Source organism: Dermochelys coriacea, chromosome 3, assembly GCF_009764565.3.
Source record: "Dermochelys coriacea isolate rDerCor1 chromosome 3, rDerCor1.pri.v4, whole genome shotgun sequence".
In the NCBI taxonomy this organism is placed as follows: Eukaryota; Metazoa; Chordata; order Testudines; family Dermochelyidae; genus Dermochelys; species Dermochelys coriacea.
In genome coordinates this window covers 165184738-165212144 of record NC_050070.1, presented here as the reverse complement: position 1 = coordinate 165212144, position 27407 = coordinate 165184738, and the positions used below count along the sequence as shown (strand labels likewise).

General features: G+C 38.9%; 1 protein-coding gene across 5 annotated transcripts in view; it reads left to right on the top strand.

The window, feature by feature from the left end:
• Window positions 1–27407, top strand: part of SPATA17 (spermatogenesis associated 17) — a 167241-nt gene that overhangs the window by 29394 nt on the left and 110440 nt on the right. The gene's annotated exons all lie outside the window — the stretch shown is intronic.

The window sequence follows — 27407 nt, the reverse complement described above, 5'->3', positions numbered from 1 at the left end:
AAACTAACAAGCAAACAAACTAAATCAACTAAACAAAAAAACCTCAAATATTTTTGTGAGCTAAATATATCAAGTTGTTTAGTTAAAACTAATTTCTGCAAATCTGGGTCAAGGTGACATTGCAAGAGACATAGTTCAGCCAGATTATTAATTATTATTATTATAATTATTATATTATTATAATATTAAAATAATAAAATATTATGCAAGTGTATTATATGAAATAAACAACACAGATATTCTAACCAGTTTTTAAAAGTCTGTAGTTATTAATCTCCAGTGTTCTTCTGTAAGAGTAGCTGTCTATTCTTTTATGGTGCACCTTCTTTATGATAAAAAGAAAAGGAGTACTGGTGGCACCTTAGAGACTAACAAATTTATTAGAGCATAAGCTTTCGTGAGCTACAGCTCACTTCATTGGATGCATTTGGTGGAAAAAACAGAGGAGAGATTTATATACACACACACAGAGAACATGAAACAATGGGTTTATCATACACACTGTAAGGAGAGTGATCACTTAAGATAAGCCATCACCAGCAGCAGGGGGGGGAAAGGAGGAAAATCTTTCATGGTGACAAGCAAGGTAGGCTAATTCCAGCAGTTAACAAGAATATCAGAGGAACAGTGGGGGGTGGGGTGGGGGGGGGAGAAATACCATGGGGAAATAGTTTTACTTTGTGTAATGACTCATCCATTCCCAGTCTCTATTCAAGCCTAAATTAATTGTATCCAGTTTGCAAATTAATTCCAATTCAGCAGTCTCTCGTTGGAGTCTGTTTTTGAAGCTTTTTTGTTGAAGTATAGCCACTCTAAGATCTGTGATCGAGTGACCAGAGAGATTGAAGTGTTCTCCAACTGGTTTTTGAATGTTATAATTCTTGACGTCTGATTTGTGTCCATTCATTCTTTGCTCGTCACCAAAGCAACAACAACAGAACGCCACTAGCCATCACCTTCAGCCCCCAACTAAAACCTCTCCAACGCATCATCAAGGATCTACAACCTATCCTGAAGGACGAGCCATCACTCTCACAGATCTTGGGAGACAGACCAGTCCTTGCTTACAGACAGCCCCCCAATCTGAAGCAAATACTCACCAGCAACCACACACCACACAACAGAACCACTAACCCAGGAACCTATCCTTGCAACAAAGCCCGTTGCCAACTCTGTCCACATATCTATTCAGGGGATACCATCATAGGGCCTAATCACATCAGCCACACTATCAGAGGCTCGTTCACCTGCGCATCTACCAATGTGATATATGCCATCATGTGCCAGCAATGCCCCTCTGCCGTGTACATTGGCCAAACTGGACAGTCTCTACGTAAAAGAATGAATGGAGACAAATCAGACGTCAAGAATTATAACATTCAAAAACCAGTTGGAGAACACTTCAATCTCTCTGGTCACTCGATCACAGATCTTAGAGTGGCTATACTTCAACAAAAAAGCTTCAAAAACAGACTCCAAGGAGAGACTGCTGAATTGGACTTAATTTGCAAACTGGATACAATTAACTTAGGCTTGAATAGAGACTGGGAATGGATGAGTCATTACACAAAGTAAAACTATTTCCCCATGGTATTTCTCCCTCCCACCCCACCCCCCACTGTTCCTCTGATATTCTTGTTAACTGCTGGAATTAGCCTACCTTGCTTGTCACCATGAAAGGTTTTCCTCCTTCCCCCCCCCCCCCCCCGCTGCTGGTGATGGCTTATCTTAAGTGATCACTCTCCTTACAGTGTGTATGATAAACCCATTGTTTCATGTTCTCTGTGTGTGTGTATATAAATCTCTCCTCTGTTTTTTCCACCAAATGCATCCGATGAAGTGAGCTGTAGCTCACGAAAGCTTATGCTCTAATAAATTTGTTAGTCTCTAAGGTGCCACCAGTACTCCTTTTCTTTTTGCGAATACAGACTAACACGGCTGCTACTCTGAAACCTTCTTTATGATAATATGTAAATTATCTTGTCTCATCAATATGTTGCTTTAGAAGTAATATAACTGTCTCCATCCACCTTTTGTTTACTGTTCTTTTAGACACATATTTATGGATACAAAGCTGGTTCATATTTCAACCACAGAAACCAAATTTGAAAACAATTGTAATGTTGGGAATTGTATCATCTCTACATCCTGCCACATCCAGTCCGAATTCTGACAAAAAATCCCAGGTTTGCTTTTTTCTGGGCAGTCATATCAGTAAAGCTATAAATTTAATCACTATCTAGGATATACTCTTGACCCTGCTGGAAGTCTAAAATGAGTACTTTGTAACTGGATGAACTGCTGAGATGCAGGTCTACTTCCTTGTTCAAAATAGTTTAATCATCTCCTCTTGGTTCCTGAACCTGAAACAAGAGCCAGTAACTGACCTACAAGATTATGACATATATAGATAAAATAAGATAATGAGAAATGGCATTTCTACTGTACTGAACATGGATTTATTGCAGTTTATATTTTGTTTTTTCCCCCAATATGTCTTCTTTGTTTCATATACCATACATTTGGTATTGTACTGCATTATTTTTGTATTCTGATGTTTGGCTCTTTCATTAAATTCCTTAATGGTTGTTTCAGATCATTAATATGCATAAAGTGTCAATACACTATGTAGATGTTTTGTTCATATCTTGAGTTGTGGCAAATAGGAGAGGAAATGATTTCTTACTATTTCTTTTAATATATAGAGCTATTGTTTTGCCTGTCATCAGGTCCATCGTAGATGTGACATATTCAGTTTGCTAGGTTTATTTCTCTTGATATGTTTATACTCTGCTTCTTTTTTTATCTGAATTCTGGCTCTTAGGGATTCTGGAATCCACTGACAGTTTACCTGTGTGCATTTTAAGCTTTATTTTAGGGTATGTTTTCTTGGGGCTGATCTATTATTTTTGAAGTCCATGTTTTCTAATACTTTTATTCATTATTAGCATTTAATAACAATTAATGCTATTTCATCTTTGTGAATTAAATGGTATTATAAATACCAACACTAAATTTTTGAAAACTGTGTGTGTATATAGATATTTATTTATTTAATCACTGAGGTGAAGTAGTGTTACTGTGCACAGGCCACCATGCAACCTTGGATTTAGTTATAGTTCATCTACTCCATAGTTAGTTGTATAGTATTTTATTTTAATACATATGCAAGAATATATTTTCATACTGAGACAAGATGTTTTACAAAGATAAATTAGTTTGATTAGTTTAAAGGCTGAGTGTGCATTTGGTAGACATATACACTTGTAACCTCTTGCCCGATATGCAAAAACTGCCCCAGGTTATGAACAAGAAAACGATATCATGAAATTAAAAATTAGTCATAGACATGGTAGCATTAATAAAACATTATTAAGTTTGAGTGCAGAAGAATGAACATCCTTTACTTATGACAGAAACTCAAAGTGGAAGTCATATTCTCTTTAGCTATTATTGTATTAGATAGATGTTGGTTTTGACTGTTACTTTATGTCTTATAACATTAAATGTATGATGCAATTGTATGAAAACATAGCTAAATTAATTTCCTGACTAATTTCATTAGTATATCCTTCTGTTGATCTTGGTAGCTATTTATTATTAGTCTATCCACTAAGTTTTTTTTTTTTTACTTAAACCCAAATTTGTCCTGCACATTAGAAATAAATTGTACATTTTGTAATGAACTTGTCAACCAAATTGATCAGATACAATACATATTTTGTGTATTGAAAGAAAATCAATGGATTTTCTCTAGGAATAATTATCACTGCATAGATCTCTTCACTGGCATAAATTAAAAAAGTAGCGTGCACTGCCCCCGAGCACCTACCTCATAGACTCCAGCAGGCATGCAATGGGAACCTGTGCCCGGGCCATGTTCTCAACTCAGATAGATCTTCCTCCATCCAATCAAGAAGTGCTGCCAAGCACATTGGCTAGTAAATGCTGGGCCTATATCGTGACCGTGTAATGCATGGGAGTGCTATTGAAGGTTGGGGAGAGGTTCTCTGCATACTTCTCTCCCACAACACATCATTTCAGGGACACTCACAATTTAGTTGTAGTTGTAACTATTTTAGTGTATATAAAAAACATTTAACCTTTTATTATAATAAATGCCATGAATAAAAATGCACAGACAAATGAGAAGAACTAAGTGTCTAAAGATGCACCCTTATAAAGTGATTGATTTTTCCTACAGCTTTACTATTATAGATATTTTTAAAGTTTCGGCCAGACTTATGGTATACTTCTGCAACGTATTAATAAACCTGGCTCAGGTTAAACCACGTTTATGGCTGCTTTTCATCCCCAGAGTGAAACAAAGCAGCTGGAGCATTACTGATGAAACTGTCCCTTAATTAACTCATTCATCCTTTAGCTGCTTTCATCAAGACTTTTCCTTTAGTGCTGTGTCAATAGTATTAGAGCTCTGAGCTTTTCCACATAACCCGAAAACCAGCTTTGACACAACACTGAAGCAAACACTTTGGTGGCTAGAGCTGCCAAATAGATGGAGTAAATGCATATTAAAAGTTTGTCATTAGAATAGGTAGTATGAGTTTAGGAAGACTGCTTGAATGAGAAAGCTATGAGTAGTTTATGCAGATGATCCACACACACACAAAAAAAGATACCAAACTGCACCATCATATATGTTTCTTAATTCACATATTTTAGAATTGTGGAAAAGCAGCATCACTTGCCCTATAACCTCAGCCGTGCAGAACACAATGCCATCCACAGCCTCAGAGACAACTCTGACATCATAATCAAAAAGGCTGACAAAGAAGGTGCTTTGAATGGATGAATAGGTCGGAATATGAACAAGAGGCTGCTAGGCAGCTCTCCAAGTTTCTGCAAGTCATTACCCTCTGATTCCACTGAGGGTTACCAAAAGAAACTACACCATTTACTCAAGAAACTCCCTGAAAAAAGCACAAGAACAAATCCACACAGACACAACCCTGGAACCCCAACCAGGAGTATTCTGTCTGCTACCCAAGATCCATAAACCTGGAAATCCTGGACGCCCCATCATCTCAGACATTGGCACCCTGACAGCAGGATTGTCTGGCTATGTAGACTCCCTCCTCAGGCCCTACGTTACCAGCACTCCCAGCTATCTTCGAGACACCACTGACTTCCTGAGGAAACTACAGTCCATTGGTGATCTTCCTAAAAACACCATCCTAGCAAATATGGATGTAGAAGCCCTCTACACCAACATTCCACACAAAGATGGACTACAAGCCATCAGGAACAGTATCCCCGATAATATCACATCAAACCTGTTGGCTGAACTTTGTGACTTTGTCCTCACCCATAACTATTTCACATATGGGGACAATGTATACCTTCAAATTAGCGGCACTGCTATGGGTACCCACATGGCCCCACAGTATACCAACATTTTTATGGCTGACTTAGAACAATGCTTCCTCAGCTCTTGTCCCCTAATGCCCCTACTCTACTTGCGCTACATTGATGACATCTTCATCATTTGGACCCATGGAAAAGAAGCCCTTGAGGAATTCCACCATGATTTCAACAATTTCCATCCCACCATCAACCTCAGCCTGGACCAGTCCACACAAAAGATCCACTTCCTGGACACTACGATGCTAATAAGCAATGGTCACATAAACAGCACCCTATACCGGAAACCTACCGACTGATATGCCTACCTACATGCCTCCAGCTTTCACCCAGACCATACCACATGATCCATTGTCTACAGCCAAGTTCTGTGATACAACCGCATTTGCTCCAACCCCTCAGACAGAGACAAACACCTACAAGATCTCTATCAAGCATTCTTACAACTACAATACCCACCTGTTGAAGTGAAGAAACAGATTGACAGAGCCAGAAGAGTACCCAGAAGTTACCTACTACAGGACAGGCCCAACAAAGAAAATAACAGAACGCCACTAGCCATCACCTTCAGCCCCCAATTAAAACCTCTCCAACGCATCATCCAGGATCTACAACCTATCCTGAAGGACGACCCATCACTCTCACAGATCTTGGGAAACAGGCCAGTCCTTGCTTACGACAGCCCCCCAACCTGAAGCAATTACTCACCAGCAACCACACACCACACAACAGAACCACTAACCCTGGAACCTATCCTTGCAACAAAGCCCGTTGCCAACTGTGTCCACATATCTATTCAGGGGACACCATCATAGGGCCTAATCACATCAGCCACACTATCAGAGGCTCGTTCACCTGCGCATCCACCAATGTGATATATGCCATCATGTGCCAGCAATGCCCCTCTGCCATGTACATTGGTCAAACTAGACAGTCTATACGTAAAAGAATAAATGGACATAAATCAGATGTCAAGAATTATAACATTCAAAAACCAGTTGGAGAACTCTTCAATCTCTTTGGTCTCAGACCTAAAAGTTGCAGTTCTTCAACAAAAAACTTCAAAAACAGACTCCAACGAGGGATTGCTGAATTGGAATTAATTTGCAAACTGGATACAATTAACTTAGGCTTGAATAAAGACTGGGAGTGGATGGGTCATTACACAAAGTAAAACTATTTCCCCATGTTTATTCCCCCCCACCCCGACTGTTCTTCAGATGTTCTTGTCAACCGCTGGAAATGGCCCACCTTGATTATCACTACAAAAGTTTTTTCTACCCTGCCACTGTCCTGCTGGTAATAGCTCACCTTACCTGATCACTTTCGATACGGTGTATATGGTAACTCCCATTGTTTCATGTTCTCTGTGTATATAAATCTCCCGACTGTATTTTCAACCGAATGCATCCGATGAAGTGAGCTGTAGCTCATGAAAGCTTATGCTCAAATAAATTTGCTAGTCTCTAAGGTGCCACAAGTCCTCCTTTTCTTTTTGCGGATACAGACTAACACGGCTGCTACTCTGAAAAGTGTCACAATTATTTGTCTTAGTTAATTTATATAGGCCTTAGATTATTGGAAAAGTTAATACTTTTTAAACCTTAAAACATTTGCTAAAATTCATTCTTTATTTATATAATGTCATAGTTATATGGATTTATATCTGCAACATGCCAGACCTAGAAACCATTTGTGTATATCATTAGAAAACCTGGAATCACAACTCCTATACAAAATAAAACACCCATTTCACTTTTGGCATATCATGAGATATCAGACCTTAAAATCAATATTAGTCCAAGACTGCATATTGCCATGCCTGATTCTTTGACCAGGTGATTTTAAACCCTTGCTTTAACTGATCCACATTTAGAGGGAAAGAAAGCAACATTTTTCATATTGCCTATAAAGAGCAAAAAAGAGTTTTGGACTTTTGAAAATAGTCATGGCAAAATAGATTAGAGAGTAGAGTGAGGATTAGAAAGTTTAACATACAAAATAAATGTATCTTATTCCATGATTCCATGGTTGAAGAAAAACAAATATTTGATGGTTATCATGCTGACGTGTGCAGTTTGTATATGTCTATGTCCCATTTATTTTAGACACCTACCTTCTTGAGGTTTGCAAGTTATCCTTTTTTAACTAACTTATTCATGGCGACTACTTGTTTAAATGGAAGCTATGACAGGTTGGCAGATGATATGGTAGTGTGGAGTGGAGAGCAATGGGAACAACAGGAGCGCTTTTGATTTATTTTTGATCAAAGTTAAAAGTTGCAACCTTTTACTCACACTTTCTTTAGCTATGGTTCTTATTCTGTTATTTTTAAAATTAAAACACAGCAAGTAAAGAAAATATCCTATAATTGTAATAAATCCTTGACATTAAGACTTGTTTTCCAGTGTTTTTGATGCATGCATGGTAGGTCGTTTATGAATTCTGAACAGACTATTGTGAATGCTGGTAAACATTTGGTTGACGCAGCTGAGCTTCTTCCTCTTATTCCTTGGAAGAAGGTGTTTTGGAGATAAAAGGCAAAGTCCTATCGTCAGGCTGTGAGGAAGCTGTTAATACAGTTTAAATTTACAAAAGAGGAAGACAGTGTGTATCCCAGGTAGAATCATAGTTTCCCCAAATTTATCAGCTGGATGGATAACGCTATCAACTGTGAGGCTGCACACTATATGTCTGGGCTGAGCTTGTTTGTGACATCCCATTGTAAAGTGAAAGGCTGTAGGCCAGAATTTTCAAACTTGACTTCAACAGGAGAAGGGGTTGCTCAGTACTTCTGAAACACAGGCCACTTTTAAGTAAGTACCTAAGTATGGATTTAAGAGCCTAAGTTTTGGCACCTAGAGTTATGGATTGGGTTGTTTTGTTTGTTTGCTTATTTTTTAAGAAGCGACCCTTACCTAGCAGCCACATCTTTACCATTCAATTGAAATAAAAGTTGTCCTCATTTAGTAACTGCCCTCATTTAGTAGTCATGTGTTCACCTCACAAACCTCAGGAGAAAATAAATTTAATAGAAGCTGAGTTTAAATCCATAGAGTGACATAATTCAATTTAACAGAAATTGACCTAAAATATGATTAAGTAATAATAGTAATATAATATGTGAATTTGCATATCACGACAGACTGGCTCATGCATACTTGAAGCCATTATTTTCATATGAATTAAAGACAACTGTAAGCATTAGTTCCTATGATATCTGAAGAAAGATGTTTTTAATCTCATGATAATACAGACTTAAGTATTAGTTTTGTATACATAGGTCAAGTCTTATAGTAAATTCATAATGCTAACTGCAGACCTCCTTCCTCCCCAGTGAATTTGCTATGGTGCAGTATACAACCCTACAAAGCACCAACTCTGCATTGCCTCTGCATTGTAGGGTGGGAGCAGGGCAGGGCAGGCCATAATAAGAAGGGGGTTGAATCAGGGTGGGAGGAGATGTGGTCAGGGCACACCTGCACTCCAGCTATTTCCCACGGCTGCAAACCCTATAACAGGAGTCACAAGGTAGGGTAGCCTTAACATGTGCCATAACCCTCAGCAGCAACAGAAGAGGAGAGACAAAAGCAGTCTCCTTAGTGCCAACAAAGGGATGAATCTAGCCCTTGGGCTCTTATCTACTTCAGGGACATACTTTGAAATTAAATTTCTTAATGTTTGTACAGTCCTTTGAAGATACAGTAGTAACACTATGCTGTATGAATCCTTAGTATTATTGTTTCTTTCCTTTCTGTTTTAACATAGCTAAAAACATTGGTAACTTATTCTGATTTGCTGAAAAATTTTCCACAACATGTTTTCCACAATTTCCCTTTTTAGTTTGTATGAATAAATCATTTTCTGTATTATCTATTGCTGTTTAATGAAAAATAGAGATAGAGCTCATATATCATGTAGTATCTGAATATGGATTTGTTGGGAAGTTGCATATATATTTGAAAATCCACACATTCAGAAAATGTCCAATACTCCTCATTGAAGTTTCTCTTCTATAGAATAGACACAGCACACTACCTTATTCAGAAACATTTATAAAGCCTTATTTTTTCACAACTGTAAGAGCTGGCAAAATGATTACATAGAGAAATATGCCAAAAGCAATTAGCATAGGCTATAACTCCTTATGATGTAGTAGAATTAGCATTTTGTTTTATGTGAAGCAATTTCCAATCCACAATAAGCAAATGGACATCACTTCACATAAATTAGCATGGTGGTGCTATTATATCATAAAAATTCACAGATGATGTCAGTTTCCAACTGTCTGATTAACTTACAGTTCTTTGACTAACTTTGCTACATGTCAGGAGAGAAACTAGAAGTAGGACTATGGGACATAACTAAATAGAAAAAACAGTAAGATACACATTGCTTTCAAAGGGTCTATCATCAGAAAATGGCACCATATAATCACATTATCTTCAAGCAGAGAACACAGTTAGATTACAACATGGCAGAAAACTAGCAACAACAGTGGCAAGATGCTTGGTTTTGGGTTCTTGTATAAGCAAGACAGGTAATTTACAATTCCTGTGTCATCTGACAAACACAGACTTAAAGTTAAAACTTTCCTGAGCTACAGCTCACTTCATCGGATGCATTTGGTGGAAAAAACAGAGGGGAGATTGATATACACACACAGAGAACATGAAACAATGGGTTTATCATACACACTGTAAGGAGAGTGATCACTTAAGATAAGCCATCACCAGCAGCGAGGGGGGAAAGGAGGAAAACCTTTCATGGTGACAAGCAAGGTAGGCTATTAACAGTGGTTCCCGTAACCCACCCAGCAATATTGTTAATCTATCCAACTATACTTTTAGCCCAGCAGAAGAATCTGTCCTATCTCGGGGCCTCTCCTTTTGCCCCTCCACCCCCACGAACATGATACAGTTCTGTGGTGACCTGGAATCCTATTTTCGACGTCTCCGACTCAAGGAATATTTCCAACACACCTCTGACCAACATATTAACCAAAGAGACCTTCCTACCAACACTACAAAAAGAAGGATTCTGGGTGGACTCCTCCTGAAGGTCTAAACAGCAGCCTGGACTTCTACATAGAGTGCTTCCGCCGACGTGCACGAGCTGAAATTGTGGAAAAGCAGCATAGCTTGCCCCATAACCTCAGCCATGCAGAACACAATGCCATCCACAGCCTCAGAAACAACTCTGACATCATAATCAAAAAGGCTGACAAAGGAGGTGCTGTCGTCATCATGAATAGGTCGGAGTATGAACAAGAGGCTACTAGGCAGCTCTCCAACACCACTTTCTACAAGCCATTACCCTCTAATCCCACTGAGTTACCAAAAGAAACTACAGCATTTGCTCAAGAAACTCCCCGAAAAAGCACAAGAACAAATCCGCACAGACACACCCCTAGAACCCCGACCTGGGGTATTCTATCTGCTACCCAAGATCCATAAAACTGGAAATCCTGGATGCCCCATCATCTCAGGCATTGGCACCCTGACAGCAGGATTGTCTGGCTATGTAGACTCCCTCCTCAGGCCCTACGTTACCAGCACTCCCAGCTATCTTCGAGACACCACTGACTTCCTGAGGAAACTACAGTCCATTGGTGATCTTCCTAAAAACACCATCCTAGCCACTATGGATGTAGAAGCCCTCTACACCAACATTCCACACAAAGATGGGCTCCAAGCTGTCAGCAACAGTATCCCCGATAATGTCACGGCTAACCTGTTGGCTGAACTTTGTGACTTTGTCCTCACCCATAACTATTTCACATTTGGGGACAATGTATACCTTCAAGTCAGCGGCACTGCGATGGGTACCCACATGGCCCCACAGTATGTCAACATTTTTATGGCTGACTTAGAACAACGCTTCCTCAGCTCTCGTCTCCTAATGCCCCTACTCTACTTGCGCTACATTGATGACATCTTCATCATCTGGCCCCATGGAAAAGAAGCCCTTGAGGAATTCCACCAGGATTTCAACAATTTCCATCCCACCATCAACCTCAGCCTGGACCAGTCCACACAAGAGATCCACCTCCTGGACACTACGGTGCTAATAAGCGATGGTCACGTAAACACCACCCTATATCGGAAACCTACTGACCGCTATTCCTACCTACATGCCTCTAGCTTTCATCCAGATCATACCACACGATCCATTGTCTACAGCCAAGCTCTACGATATAATCGTATTTGCTCCAACCCCTAAGACATAGACAAACACCTACAAGATCTCTATCATGCATTCCTACAACTACAATACCCACCTGCTGAAGTGAAGAAACAGATTGATAGAGCCAGAAGAGTATCCAGAAGTCACCTACTACAGGACAGACCCAACAAAGAAAATAACAGAACGCCAATAGCCATCACCTTCAGCCCCCAACTAAAACCTCTCCAACGCATCCTCAAGGATCTAAAACCTATCCTGAAGGATGACCCATCACTCTCACAGATCTTGGGAGACAGGCCAGTCCTTGCTTACAGACAGCCCCCCAATCTGAAGCAAATACTCACCAGCAACCACACACCACACAACAGAACCACCAACCCAGGAACCTATCCTTGCAACAAAGCCCGTTGCCAACTGTGTCCACATATCTATTCAGGGGACACCATCATAGGACCTAATCACATCAGCCACACTATCAGAGGCTCGTTCACCTGCGCATCTACCAATGTGATTTATGCCATCATGTGCCAGCAATGCCCCTCTGCCATGTACATTGGTCAAACTGGACAGTCTCTACATAAAAGAATGAATGGAGACAAATCAGACGTCAAGAATTATAACATTCAAAAACCAGTTGGAGAACACTTCAATCTCTCTGGTCACTGAATTACAGACCTAAGAGTGGCTATCCTTCAACAAAAAAGCTTCAAAAACAGACTCCAACGAGAGACTGCTGAATTGGACTTAATTTGCAAACTGGATACAATTAACTTAGGCTTGAATAGAGACTGGGAATGGATGAGTCATTACACAAAGTAAAACTATTTCCCCATGTTATTTCTCCCCCCCACCCCACCCCACCCCCCATGGTTCCTCAGATATTCTTGTTAACTGCTGGAAATAGCCTACCTTGCTTGTCACCATGAAAGGTTTTCCTCCTTCCCCCCCGAGCCCCCCGCTGCTGGTGATGGCTTATCTTAAGTGATCACTCTCCTTACAGTGTGTATGATAAACCCATTGTTTCATGTTTTCTGTGTGTGTATATCAATCTCCCCTCTGTTTTTTCCACCAAATGCATCCGATGAAGTGAGCTGTAGCTCACGAAAGCTTATGCTCTAATAAATTTGTGAGTCTCTAAGGTGCCAAAAGTACTACTTTTCTTTTTGCGAATACAGACTAACACGGCTGCTACTCTGAAACCAGACTTAAAGTTGGCAGCCCTGTCTATGTTTAGACTTAGCAAGCATCATGGCATAAGGAAACTATTGTTATCATCATTACAATGATTCACACAAGTGCAGGACTTGGGTAAAAGCTGACATACCACTGGAACTATGTGTTAAGCATGTCTTTAATGGTATGTAGGGCCTTTGGCGTGTTCTCTTCATTGTGGTGAATTTCACCTGAATACCAGCAGCTGTTTAGCTAGAAAATAAAACAGAAATATTTCATTTTGTGTCAGAAAAATAGTAATCATTTTTAGCCCATTATTCATACTTTACCAAATAATAAATAAATAAAAATAATATTAATAATCATAATCAAAATTAATAATTAATAATAAAAATAATAATAAAATCCCTTTTTAATTTTTATAGATTGCTGGGACAGGTATAGTATCCATTAGGCATGAAGATGTCCCATAGAAGTCACAGTATTATTCTGGGAGCTTTGTCTAATAACACCTGGTGGGGGGGGAAATTATGTGAATGAGGGTGACCATCAGTGAGGATTTTGGAAAAGATGTCATCCCAAAGAGGTCATAGAATCATACAAGTTAGCGATGCAAAATACGTATTAGATCATGTTTCCCTGACAATAAAGGAATATTTGCTGCAGAACATTTATGAATCTTTTTTTCCAGACTAGTTTAAAAAATCCCAAGATTCCACCAATTTCTTTTAAGAAAGGCAAACAGCTGACATTCCCAGCTGGGCTTAAGCCACTAACTTTTCAGTTGACAGCTGAATGTGCTGGTCCAATGCGCTACAAACATATAAAAAAGTCTAAAGTCTAATGAAACAACTGAAAATGTTCTAAATGAAGACTATTCCAAAGATTTTGGCCCTGGTTCTCCATTGTTTTTCACCATTTTTATGGTGTTGTAATTCTGCACCTTAACAGAGGTACTACATGACTTGCAGCATCAGACGCATACGGCCAGAATGTCAATTTTTCTTTGAATCTTGTCCATTAGAAACTGAGTTAGAAGAAAACTCAAACTTCATCTTCTTTGGAGAAAGTATTAAGTAAAGTTAGCATTTTCTTCGTAATTATTCTTAAGATTTATTGGAATGTACTCTGACAGGTTGCTGGAGGTCTTATACTTTAGACTGTTTTTCTTCAGGCTAAAAGTGCCTGGTCCTACAGCCTTCACATGAGAAAGTCTGCAGGATGAGGCCAAGTTGCTAGGAAAGTTATGAAGGGTATTACCTTACAGCATGTCTAGCATTTCATTTATGGTATATTTTGTAGGTCACACTATTTTCCATAAACTGGATTGGAAATACAGTATCTATTGTCACACTAACAAAATGAGAGCTTTCAGAAGTCCCTTCATCTGTTTCTGTCTGATAGAGATAAGTCCAAGCGTCCGCTATTTTACAAAGTATCAGAATATTTTTAAGAATGTGTATCTTTTTTATTAGTTATAATTCAGTTAAATGTTCCTCCTCACTGACTAAAACAGCAATTGATTCTGTTTTCAACATGTGCCAAAAATTTTCAGGCAACTTCTTAAAGTTCTTGCAGGTAGAACAAAGAACAAACAACTTATTTACTTGGAGTTTTCTGAATTGATCTACTCCACCAATCCAAACTCCTCTTTTCAATATGTCTTTGGAATTTCTGGTACTGAAAACGGAGTTGTTGAATATGCCTCCTGTTATTTAAATTAAGTTTAGGTGCCCTACGGCACATGGCTTGAGAGTTCTATGACTTTATAAAACTTTAACCTTAATAGCTGTAGGATCCAAAGTGCCTAACCTGAAAACCAGAGTCAGGTTTCATTCTAGGGTACTATAGTTATAAATAACTTATCTAGTTTGAGTTAGAATGTATTGTGTGAACAGCCCAAGTAATGAATTATGATGCCCATGGGGCCTGATTCAGCCCCTATTGGACCATGGCCAATACTGTATATTTAAACTTCTGTAAGGTATTCACATCTAGCTAAAATGTTCTCTGCAAATGTGTATTTTTGCAAGTTCTACTCTACTTTATAACTGCTGTCCAGAAACCCAACCTTCCCAACAGATTCATCATATAGAGACTTTTTGATAGGACAGTATTTTTTTTAACCTTTCTTTTTATGATCATTTAAATCACAGCCTGTCCCGGTGGATAAAATTGACTTTATTTTAATAATGTCACTGTAGTGCATATTGCAAAAAATCCTTTTAATTTTCTGTGTGCATTTAATCATAAAATTGAAAGTCAAAAATTGCACTGGCTAAAGCTAGAGATAGCCGATGAGATCTTGTTTCCACTGAACTCATTGAAAGTTCTTTCTGATTTCAATAACAGCAGAATAGCAACCATTGCAGTTAGGCAATATCCAGAATTCTCCATGCAAATTCTGCCAGATAACTCAGTCCAACTCTGCAGCATCTCTGTTTTCTAGTCCTACTGGCAGGGTGGATAAAAATCAATGATTTTTTTTTAAGATTAAAAAATTTGATTTTTTAAAATTTAAATTAAATGCAAGTTTATAAATTTAAAAGTAAACCTATTTAAAATTCAGTTTGAAATTAACAACCCAGTTTAAGGTCTAAATCATTTAAATTACATGTTTTCTGCCAAGTTTTAAAGGAAGTCAGTCACCACTGAACTGGTGGAAATCACTGACTATGCACCTGAAACTAGAATTTGTTGAATGCTAAACCAGCTTTTGACAATAGCAGCCTCTTTTTCAGGTGCAGAGAGAATATTTTCTTCATTTCAGTTTATTCAACTAGTTCACTTCAATGATTAGTTAATTGACAGTTAAGAAAGCAATTGGGAGTTGAAAAAACAGCAAAGCTTGTTTTCCTCTTCCAATCTATGAACAAAAACAATGTATGGGAGGATGAGATCTTTATTTACTTTATATACTTTTTTTTATTGGTTTTAAATGCAAAACATATTTTGATAAACTTTTTTCTTGCATATCCACCACCCATTTAAAGTCATTTTAGATTTTAAAATATGCTGCTTTGTGAATTTTTAATTGAATTGGAATTTCCATCCAAAAAGATCTTGAGATAAACAAGTAAAAATTTAATCATCTCATAAATAAGAAATGCATAATTTACTATTTTCTAGCATAATAAAAACATAAATATTAAGAATTGGAATAAATGTAAGTTAAGATATACAATTGCTTAAATAAATGTGTATAGATATAAATATGTGTATAGATGTAGTGTATTTGCCTGATTAGCAAATTTAGTGTAAAGTCTATATATAGTTGGTAATCAGCATGTTTTAATGATTATCAACCAATGAGAAATAACCTTTCTTTGTAGTGTATCAGCCCATTTTGGGCAATAAGGGGTAACTCATCAGCTAGAAAAATTTCATTGCTACCACATTTTAGGCACATATCTGGTGGTCATCATCAGGATGGATGCAGATACGGGAAATGGTACAGTTTTTCTATATTATGTAATGTTTAAACATCATCGGGCATCCAATCTGAAAAAAACTGTAAAATCACAAAAAGGGCCCTAGCTCATAGAAACATAATTTAATTTTTACCAAAATTGTCAGAAAGCTTCTAAATACAATTGATAATACACCTATGTACTCAAAATAGTACTATTTTGGAAAGCTTGGGAAATATTTAGCTCTAAGTGATCTATTTTATGCATTTTCCTCTTGTTTTTTGCTTTCAATTAATGCAAACGCTTATAGTCACATGACAGTATGAGCGTCTTTTTACCATGTAATATATCACAATATTTGTCATTATTTGTAAAATGGACTGATTTGAGAAAAAACATTTCTGTCTGCTATTTTTATGAAGTTATGCAGATAATAAGACCTCTACTCCCTAATTATAAAACATATATTTTATATGTTATCTGCATGGCCAGAGACATATGTTTAAAGCACACATGGGATGTGTAGGAGGGTGGGACCATCTCTCCTCGTCCATCTGGGAGGGAGGCCACACTCCCTCACTGCAGTGCCTCTGTAGGGGTCAAGTTCTGAGGGAATTAGCCCCAGCAGCTCTAGCCCTCCAGCAGGGCAGAGGGCCAAACAGATAGCCCTGGCCTGCAGTTGGGGCACAGCAACAAAAGAGTCTCAGAGCCCAGACCCTCAGGTAGGTGGGGCACCAAACAGGGAGCTCTGGCTTGCAGGCAGGGGAGAGCACCAAGCAGTCTAGGGGTTCAAGCCCTCTATCAGGGCAGACAGCAAATGGGCTAGGGGTTCGGCTCTCTGGCTGGGCAGACAGCAAATAATCTGACGTCCTAGCTCTGGCAGACAAACTCAGGCCTCTTGGCCTTACGTGGGGAGTGTAAGGGAGACCTGAGCCCACCTGACTCCACCGTGTCCCAGGCCAGGGCCCTAGTAGTAGTGGAGTGTTCTGCTAGTGGGTCAGTGGGGATCCACCTGAAACATGCTGACCTAATTTAAGGAACAATACAACCAGTTCCCCTGGGCTACTTCCTACTCTCCTTCTGTGGGGTACCTGTGTCTCGGGTCATCATCCATCTCCCCGGGATACACAAATAATCGCAGCCCTGACAGCTCCTCAGCATCCCCAGCATCCAACAGTTCTTCAAAGACTTTGGCGCTGTAGTGGTGTCCATTGGGCTCAAGCAGCAGGCTGGAGAAATCCTTCTCCTCTGGCGGCTCCAGCCCAACTGAGCTCAAGAGCCTGCCCTTTATACTTCTGGTTCCTGTCCCTCCTGTCTGTTTCCAGTATGGTGGGCCTGGCTCCACCCACCAGACGATGAGTGTGGGAGTCTCCCAATCCATGTGGGAGGGAGACCATGCCCCTTTGCTACACAATACAACTGTAATTATCTTCTTACTACCATTGAATACAATGACAGTACATGTAAACTACTTATATAACAATAATGACTCTTAGTAGAAGGCCTGTAGACTGTCTTGTATGAGTATATTGTGCGAATAATGAAGTATAACTATATAACTCCTACATATAACTGAGCAACAACCCTTCAAGCTGTATTTACTCACAGAAATAGTCACAGTAAATTGATAGTTGAAACATTTCTATTCCTCCTCAGAATCTGTGTCTGATGTGTTTAATACTCTGTTGCTACACACTGTCACAGTTACGTACATCAGAGCACACCAAATCTTCGCCGTAGCATTTGCATCTCCTTGTTGCACAGGTACTCTCACAACCACACTGCACAAAGGTGAGGATGGCTTCTGGAACAGGTGACAGCACAACCATGTTAGAAATAAGATGTTCCGTGCTATGTATCACCCATCCATTGTTGAGTGGGGACACTTGAAGTGATGCATGATTTCATATGCATTTTGGTGGCAATTTCTCACTTGTTTTATTCTTATCAAACAACTCATAGCATACATTATCCAGAGGTGCTTACTTCTTCTTCAGGGGGGAGGGATAGCTCAGTGGTTTGAGCATTGGCTTGCTAAACCCAGGGTTGTGAGTTCAATCCTTGAGGGGGCCATTTAGGGATTTGGGGCAAAAATTGGGGCTTGGTCCTGCTTTGAGCAGGGGGTTGGACTAGATGATCTCCTGAGGTCCCTTCCAACCCTGATATTCTATGATTCTATGATTCTTACTACAGTAAATTAAAAATGCCAGTGAGACAGGCTGTCTCCATCTCTTCCTCTGTCTAAGATGCACTGCTCCCAAGACATTTCAAGCCCTCCATGAGCTCTGGGTTCTCAGCTGCTGTCTTCAGACATCTCTTTTTTTCCATGCCACTGAAAGATGAAGAGGAGTCACATCCACTGACAGAATGAATGTTTGGCAGCATGAGACACAGATCTGTTCCCAGCTCCATAGCCAGCTCCATAGCCACTTTATGCATTGGAATGAATCTCTTCATTTGACCAAGACCAGTTTTGAAATAGAATTAATCTACCTCAAGAATAGAACAATATCTTGGGCACAACATCTGAGTCCAAGCCCCACATTAGCACCCCATTTATTCTGAATGTTTGCTTTGCATGAGAAACATGCAAGAAAATATGTGAATCTGCTTCCTTATGATCTGCTTCAAGTTCTGGTAATACAGAATGGTTGCCAGACACTACTTTCACTGCTCGTGCGATGTCATCAACCCACCAGCAAGGTATACACAATGACCAGATGACAATTTCTGTTCACATTTCACAATCTAGTCACTGAGGAGAAGCTTTGCAACATTTGATTTATTCTTTGAATTTGATATCATCTTTCAAGTTTGCTTTGATAATGGTGTTAACACAATGGGATTCCAAACTTCTTCCTTTTGCACATTCTACCTGTGAGCTTTCTCACCAGATTTCATTGATTCTTCAGTTGCATAATTGTCACTACCAGCAGTGTATTGAAAGTTAAGTCCAAGGATAATGTTCAGCAGCTGATAAGACAGCTCCCACTTGGCAGTATTAGTACACTCCATTTGCAGAAACATCACAAGGTCAAAAATAGCTAAAGTTGACTTATTGGATGCTGGTAGATGAAACATTGAAAGATTTTTCTCCATCCATGACAGTGTGTTGCTCTTTTGGGTCTTTTTTAGAGATACATCCAAGTTGAATAGGGAAAGTGGTACAGGTGCCAGGTCAGCTCATATTTCATCAAACCCTGAATGTCAACATCCTGGACTAGGTAATAATTGTCAGCTTGCCATATATCCGACGATCAGTAGTTATTGCTTGCGCTTTCGGCCTCTTCTTTTGTTCGATTGTTTTGTTGAGATTGCCAAATGATTTGAGATTATGTCTTTTTTATGGAATCAAAGAGGTCTACCTCACCCTTTTCACAGCCTAATGGTATAAACTGCTGTGTTTCTTGTGTGTTATTCTCTCTTTTCATACACAAACTTTCTGCAATTTCAGGTGGGGCCACAGTGACTGACTATTGTCTGGGCTTCTTCCAGGTTCAATGCTGAAATAATTTGTCATTCTTTCAGTCACAACTTTTATAATGTCTTGGACAGGGCAGTTTCATCTGCAGCCATGTGCTTTGTGGAGCTTTCTTTGTGGAGATCTGTTGCTGAAGGCTGCATTCCACACATTTCTTTTGTCATAGCTCTTATAGCTGCCATAAAGTATGCAGTCAGGTGATACTTGGTCAGAGCTTTATCTCTTGTGCAAACATGCTTATTCTTCCTACAGTCATTGAGAGAATACTGGATGGCCATGTCATTCCATACACAGCTGATGGGTCTGGCAGCCCAATATACTGCTCCCTGACTATCAATTAGGGCATGATACATATCTGGCTTTTTCTCCTCCAGAAGTCTGGCTTCTGCTACATTGACACAGCCCATCTAGCATAATTCACATGACCACACTGGAAGTCAAGTAGAATCATCTCTGCCTATGTCTCAAGCTCCATGGACTTGTTATTGTCTCTCTCTTCGCTGCTATGTTATCTATCTGTACAGTAGTTGGGAGAAATACATTACATAGTTTTCCCAGAACAGAAATGTATCTGAACAGTTTTTCCTTGGGTAATGTAATTGTCCATGAGCTGGTGGAGTGATTGGATATTGTTCACAAAGCCTGCCAGAGCATTTTAAACTTCAAAAACATTTAAAATTAGCGGTCTTACTATATGCTTAACATCATAAAAACGTTTCTCAAATCAGTCCTTTACACAAATACTGACAAATATTGTGATGTGTTACATGGTACAAAGCAGCTCAGACTGTCATGTGACTGCAGATATTTTCTTTAATTGAATGCAAAAAAAAAGTAGGGGAAGTGCATAAAATAGATCACTTAGGGTTAAATATTTCCCAAACTTTCCAAAACAATACTATTTTGAGCATTATCAATTGTATTTAGAAGCTTTCTGCTAATTTTGGTCAAAATTAAACTGTGTCTTCAACCTATGGCCCCTTTTTGTGATTTTATTTATTTTTTTATTGGATTCCCAATGACATTTAAAAATTATGTGATATAGAAAAACTGCACCACTTCCAGTGTCTACATCCATCCTGGTGATGACCACCAACTATGGGGCTAACTTGTGGTAGCAATGAAATTTTTCTAGCTGATGGGTTATCCTAACTTGTTAATAGACCCCCTTTCTAAATGTGGCTGCTAGACTATTAGGAAAATAACTAAAAAGTACAAATGCAAAAAATATTAAAATTGATTATTTAAAACTTGGTTTCCTGTTGCCTGTTTTAAAACATGATTAAAATCAGTTATTTAAATAGCTGTGATTTAAATCTATCCACCCTGCCTAGAGAGTATCTCTCGAGCAGATGCTGCCAGTTGTCCTGCCACATTCTTTGGTAGCTTTGTGGCATGCACCAATATCCACTTTCTTTGCACCTACATATCACTTTTCATCTTCAAATACATTAACTAATTAATTAGATTATAGTTCGAAACTGTAAACTAATTCAATAGATGATAAAATCCCAAAGATTCTGTATCCTGTACAGCACCAAGTACATTATTGAGCCTTACAAATAATTGCCATTAACTTATTTCACTTGTGACCTAAGGAAGAATTTGAGTCTAGGTCTCCAGAAGTGAAAGGCAGGTGTATTCACTCACTGCACTAATTAGTCCACTGTGATCTAAACTACTTTTAAAGGATTAATTCAAGGCAAGGTTGAGTAGGAATGACATTACAAATAATAATTTTATAGCAGTGAGCTTTGAAAGCACTTCAATGAATGGATGGATTTTTGGTGTTGAAATATTTCTCTGAAAATTACTACTAATCTTTAATGTCTTTTCTCTAGATGGATTTTACCAGTCAAATTTTGACTTGTGTCATGCTTTTGCATTGTCCTAATTTAAGTAACTTTCCAGTCTTGTACTTTATCTAAAGTGGGATCTTAACAGTAAAGCAAGTAGAAAGAAGGAATAGGTGCAGTTTCATTAAGCTTTAACATATCATTGGCTGTCAGGTAGACCTTGTTATGCTGTCCATCCTCATTTAACTATCCCACAAGATCTCTTAATGAAGTTAAGCCCCAAGTTCACTCCAATAATTCTGTGGCAAGAGTTTGTGCAATGTAACAATTCATCACTTGTCAGGAAGGCACTTTTAGTTTATACATTTAATAAGGGCATCCTCTAGCTTGGTTAATTAGAAGTGAACAGTTTGCATATTTACTAAATGTGGAGTGTCATTGCCACCACGGCCTATTGCCTACATGAATTATTTCTCTATCTGCAATAAACAGCTGGGTAATTATTACTGCCATAATCAGATAAATTCCCTCTGTAAGGCTTTTCTTACATGGCAATTCTTTGAACTCATCCAAAGCTGAACAAAATTTATGAACTCCAGCAGCTAGATCACTTTTTCATAGTATAGTGTCCCTGTTCCCTATTTCAAGGACATGTAGAGTATCATAAATATTGTGTAAATTAGAAGGATAAATATGGTTACCTAAAGATTGCATATTAATAAACTTGATTTTCAAAATATAATTTTCAGGTTGTAACTGATTAAATGATAGCAGTTCAGTTTTTATCTAATTGTAGATAGATGACAGGCCATCCATAGTACAGGTTAGACCAGGTTATCCAAGGAAGTCTCTATACTTCAAATACTTCTATAACTTGAAAACTACAGATTTGTGTGAGAGAAAAGTATATAAATATTTATCGGCTGGATATTGTAGAAGCAATTTTAACAATTTAGGTTATTAAAATTGTGCAGAATTTTACATGCCCCTTAATTTGGTCACTTAATTAAAAAAAGTGCTATTTGACATTAAAAAAATTCTATGAAAATTCTTTTTAACTTGCAGTTCACTATTTAATAATCCAATAAGCAATTTAAAGTTATGAGTTTACAGAAACATTACACAAGCATAAGAAAATGTTTCATTTCTATGTAAAAAAAAATTGTTTGCAACCAGTGGGTCAAGGAATTGAATTTGGTCCTCCGTTGGCTAGATTGTTCAACTCTGATACATGTCAGCGAGCACTTATTCACATGTGCAGTTACCGAAATCTGTTGGAACATAGTGTGTCAAAAAGGACAACCAGCTACATTCCAAGAAAATAAAGGAAAATGAAAAATGTGGACCAGAGTTTACTACTTAAGGCATAACAGCCCACATGATACAAAATCATGTTTTTATCACAATGTATGATACTTTGCCTGAATATTGATAGAAAATATACTTTTAGCTGATCAAATACTTCTTCATATAGGTCATGGATACAAGGCACCAAATAAGGGCTGTTCCTTAAAACACAGGTTGGGTGGTCACTTGAGGAGCAAGCTCCGGGTTAGCTAGGGACAGTGCCTTGAGTAAAGTATTATGTGGTGCCTCATTATCCAACAGGGGGATACTAGAATGATGGCATGCTCCGCCAGCTCTTTAATACACAGAGTCTCTGCAGGATATTCTTTAGGACAGTGAAGCTTGTACCTCTTGGTGCTTCTGGTCTGCTTTGTGGCCTGGAGAAGAGGTAGGTTTAGAGTCATGGTCTCAACTCACTCTGCTGACTTGGGATGATAGGTGCATGCATTGTTTCCACTCCCCCAGATAAAGGGGCTGTATTTTGACTGATCTTTGTGCAAGATCAGCAAGTGTGAGGGGAACTGTCATTCTGCCCTTTTTACCTGCCATGCACTTTTGCAACAAAAAGTCACAGTCTGGCTCTTTGTGTTGACTTATATAATCTGTAGGACTCCATAGCTTACTACAGCAATTCTTTGAAAAGACTTTTTATGAAAAAAGTTATAGAAAAAATGAATAATTCTGGTTTATCACTGTCAATTGCTTTCAGATAATTAAAAATACAGCCTCCCATTATTAAAGAAAAGAGTTACTTCTCATTAATATTCACGAGAAGAACTAAGAGAGGTCAATATGTCATTTTTACTGGCTATGACTGTAGCACGAAACAGAAAAAAAAAATTTTTTACTGGGGATGGACAAAAAGTGCCATAATTCCAATTCAGGATGAGATTCATAGATTCACTGATTTTAAGGCCAGGAGGGACCATTGTGCTCATCTAGTCTGAGGTCCTATATAACACAGGCTGTAGTTTTCCACCCAGTTACACCTGCATTGAGCCAAATAAATTGTATTTGACTAAAACATTTCTTCCAAAAAAGCATCCAGCCTTGATTTGAAGACATCAAGAGATGGAGACTCCATCAAGAAACGGAAAATCCATCACTTCTATTGGAACATTGTCCCTATAGTTAATCTGTTGAAAATTTGTGCCTCACGGCTGCTACTCTGAAACATTTCTAATTTGAATTAGTCGGTCTGTAACTTCCATCGATTGCTTCCTGTTATGCCTTTCTCTGCTAGACTGAAGACACATTTAGTACCTGATTTTTTTTTCCTGGGAAGATACAGTAAAAGCTGTTTTATCCAGCATGTTGGGGGAATAAGGGGTGCCGGTAAGTGAAAAATGCCAGTTAACTAAGAGGGAGGGAGTTTGGGTGTGGGAGGCGGTGCAGGGCTGGGGGGTGTAGCGCGGGAGAGGGCTCATAGTGCCGGATCTGGGGGGCATTCACCTTGGGCAGCTCCCCACAAGTGGCGACCTGTCCCAGCTCCTCCTAGACCTAGCTGCAGCAAGCGGCTCTGTGTGCTACCCCCGCTCCGTACGCTGGCTCTGCAGTGCCTGTTGGCCGAGAACCACAGCCAATGGGAAATGCGAGCAAAGGCATTGTGCAGAGCTACCTGCTGCTCCTTTGCCTAGGAGCAGCTGGGACAGGTTGCCACTTCCGGGGAACCACACGGAGCCAGGTAGGGAGCCTTCTGGCCCCATGCCAACCAGACTATAAACAGGACTTTCTATGAAGATTAGAAATGCCAGTTTATAGAGCTTTCTGGTTGGTACAGGGCCAGATAACACAGCTTTTACTGTATGTATATACTGTGATCAAGTTACCTCTCAGCCTTCTTTTTGGAAACTAAATAGGTTGAGCTCTTTAAGTCTCTCATTGTAAGACTTTTTTTCCAGCTCTTGAATCATTTTTGTGGTTCTTTTCTTCACCCCTTCCCATTATAAACTTTCTCGTTATATGAACTTTCCCGTTTTTTCCCCTCAAACACATGCAGACACTGATATCAAAGTAAGTGAGTCAGACAGTAAACTTTTCAGCCAATTTTTTTCAAAATACCCTGAAGAAGGAAAATCTGTTTTTGCCAATGACCTTTTTCTGTTAGAATATCATGTTTTCTTTATAAATCATGCAAAGTTAAATACTTTAAATCATGACAAATACTATATGGTAAGAGGTATAAGGAGGCAATAGAACCACCCCATTCCTCAAGCACAGTTGTTCATGAAATTTGATAAATAACACTGGCATGACTTCTAATAACTCCTACTTCCCCATTTAACAAAGCAGAATGAGAAAAGAGAAAGAAGGAGGAATTATATTTGTTGAGCTGATCCATTCTACTATGTTAAAAGAGGAACCTGATAAAAAAAGAAATTATATAGGAAGGAGTATTAAGCCAATATTGAAAGCTTTTGAAAATCTCATCCTTAATACTTGCAAAACAGTAGACTTTTCAAAAGTTTTTATCTAGCCCAGATTCACCTATCTGGCTACAAAATTGCTGATCCCTATTCTGAGAGTGTATTTCGCCTGTAGCAGTGGTACTTGCTGCCAGTTTAATCATATAAGAAGTCACAAACCTCCCCCACTCCTGGGCATAGAATCCTGGTTATGTAGTTCTGGACTCAGCTTTGCCCAATTACTGTGGGAATGGCATTGGGTACTCAGTGAATTCCATGCTTTATAATATAGCTGCCATGGTGTGGGAGACTTCTTTCCAAGATGAATAAAAATGAATCAGGCCATGTCTAAACTACAAACTTCGGCAGATACCAGTTATGCTGGCAACCACTGCAGTTAGTATATCACTTGTGTTCCTTGGGTCAGCATTACACATACTCACTAGGAGTGTGTGTGTCGAAGCAGAGTGTGGTGCATCATGGGTAGGTATTCCAGTGTGCAACCTGCCACCATCCAACGCACTCTGTTTTGGGAAGTGTGGGCAGTGCATAGGGATGACCAGGATCCACTGTTTCTTCTAGTCATCACTGTGCAAATGCTAGTGTACACAGTGCTTTGGGAATTTTAGCTAGGCCACTGGGAGCTGTGATTCTCCCCACCCTTCCCCCCAGTATAGCCCTAGTTTGGACATAATTAAAGAAGGATAACTGAACCCAGTTCACAAATGGCATAAACTATACAGGTGTAGGCATTTTTATACTGATAAAACTGCCTCCAGACTATAAGGGTTTTGCAAATTTAACTATATTGGTACAGTAAAACCAGCAAATCGTTCTAGTATAGAGCAGGGTTTTGTCTGGATAGGGCTCTACAAAACTGATTTTTCACTACATTGCTCCATGGAGCCTATGCATTGCTCCAAATCAGGAGTTCACACCCACTTTGCACAGGTGGAAACACTCACACAAGACAATGGAGAATCAGGTCTAAAGTGTTTATATGACCCCTCCCCTAATGAACAACAAATTTAACCATGAAAGGATTAAACATTAGAAAAACTGTGTGTTAAATTTGTGTGATGCTGCTCTTTTATGCATGAGTTGGTATCCAATGCAAACTTAAATATGAAGATCTCTGAGGACATACGGTGTATATATCACGCAACATGAACTGTATACGACAGGTTAATTTATTGGTTTGTATTTAGATTATAGACCAGATCCTAAACTATCATAAATTGGTGTAACACCAACAAAATCTATTGATTTCAATGGAACTATTCTGATTTTCACCAGCTGAAGATCTAGCTATGCATTTCTTATGAACTTACATACTAGGGTCCAAATTCAAAGTCCTGGGCTTATGTGCAAGTGGCCAAGGAGAGGAGTAATTTACACTTTCAAGTAATGGAATGGCTCTGCAGTCACTAGCCTATACAAGATCTTGAATGAGCTCACTGGGAAGGGAGAATGAGTCAGTTCACCCTATATTTATCCCCTGCACACTGTCACTGATTGGGCTTTCATACTCTGTGCTCTGTACCATGCAGAATGTGTGCACCCTCTGCTTCTCTCCTCCCTCCCACACCTTGCACCCACATGGACCTTGTATCTCACATTACACAACAGATTTACACCAGTTCTTCCAGTAAAGGGCACTCTGTGGTCATGGAAGATGGGGCAGAATATGCCCTTTATGCAGGAATAAAGTGTGACTTTCATTTGTTAAACATTTATTTGCAAATGCTAGAATTTATAAAGCACATTTTCATGTCTGTACATTAGCTTTGTTTTTGTTCAATTATTTTCATCCTCTCGCTACTTATTAAGTAGAAACTTAAGTCATCTGATTCCTGCACTGCTGTTGCAGAGCTATATGAATCCTACAGACACAGAAGGTAGAGCTGCCATTATTATGTTTTTGAAACAGATTGATATAAATGATAAGATGTAAAATTAATGAGAGTTTTGAAAACTCATTTGTGGCAGGTCTCCTGGGCAAGACCCTTTAAAGGCTCAATTGTTTCTGTCCACCAAGCAGTAGAATAGGTAAATGGGCAGTAGTTTGGAAAGGAACAGGAGAGCTGTAGCCCATTGACCCATATATTGACCTAATAGCTTTGAGGCCCGATGACCCAGGTTCTTAAGATGGAAATAGGCACAAAGACGTGCTGAAAAACAGAATGAAAAGGTTAGTTTGTAAGTTATTCTAGTGTGCAGTCTTCAT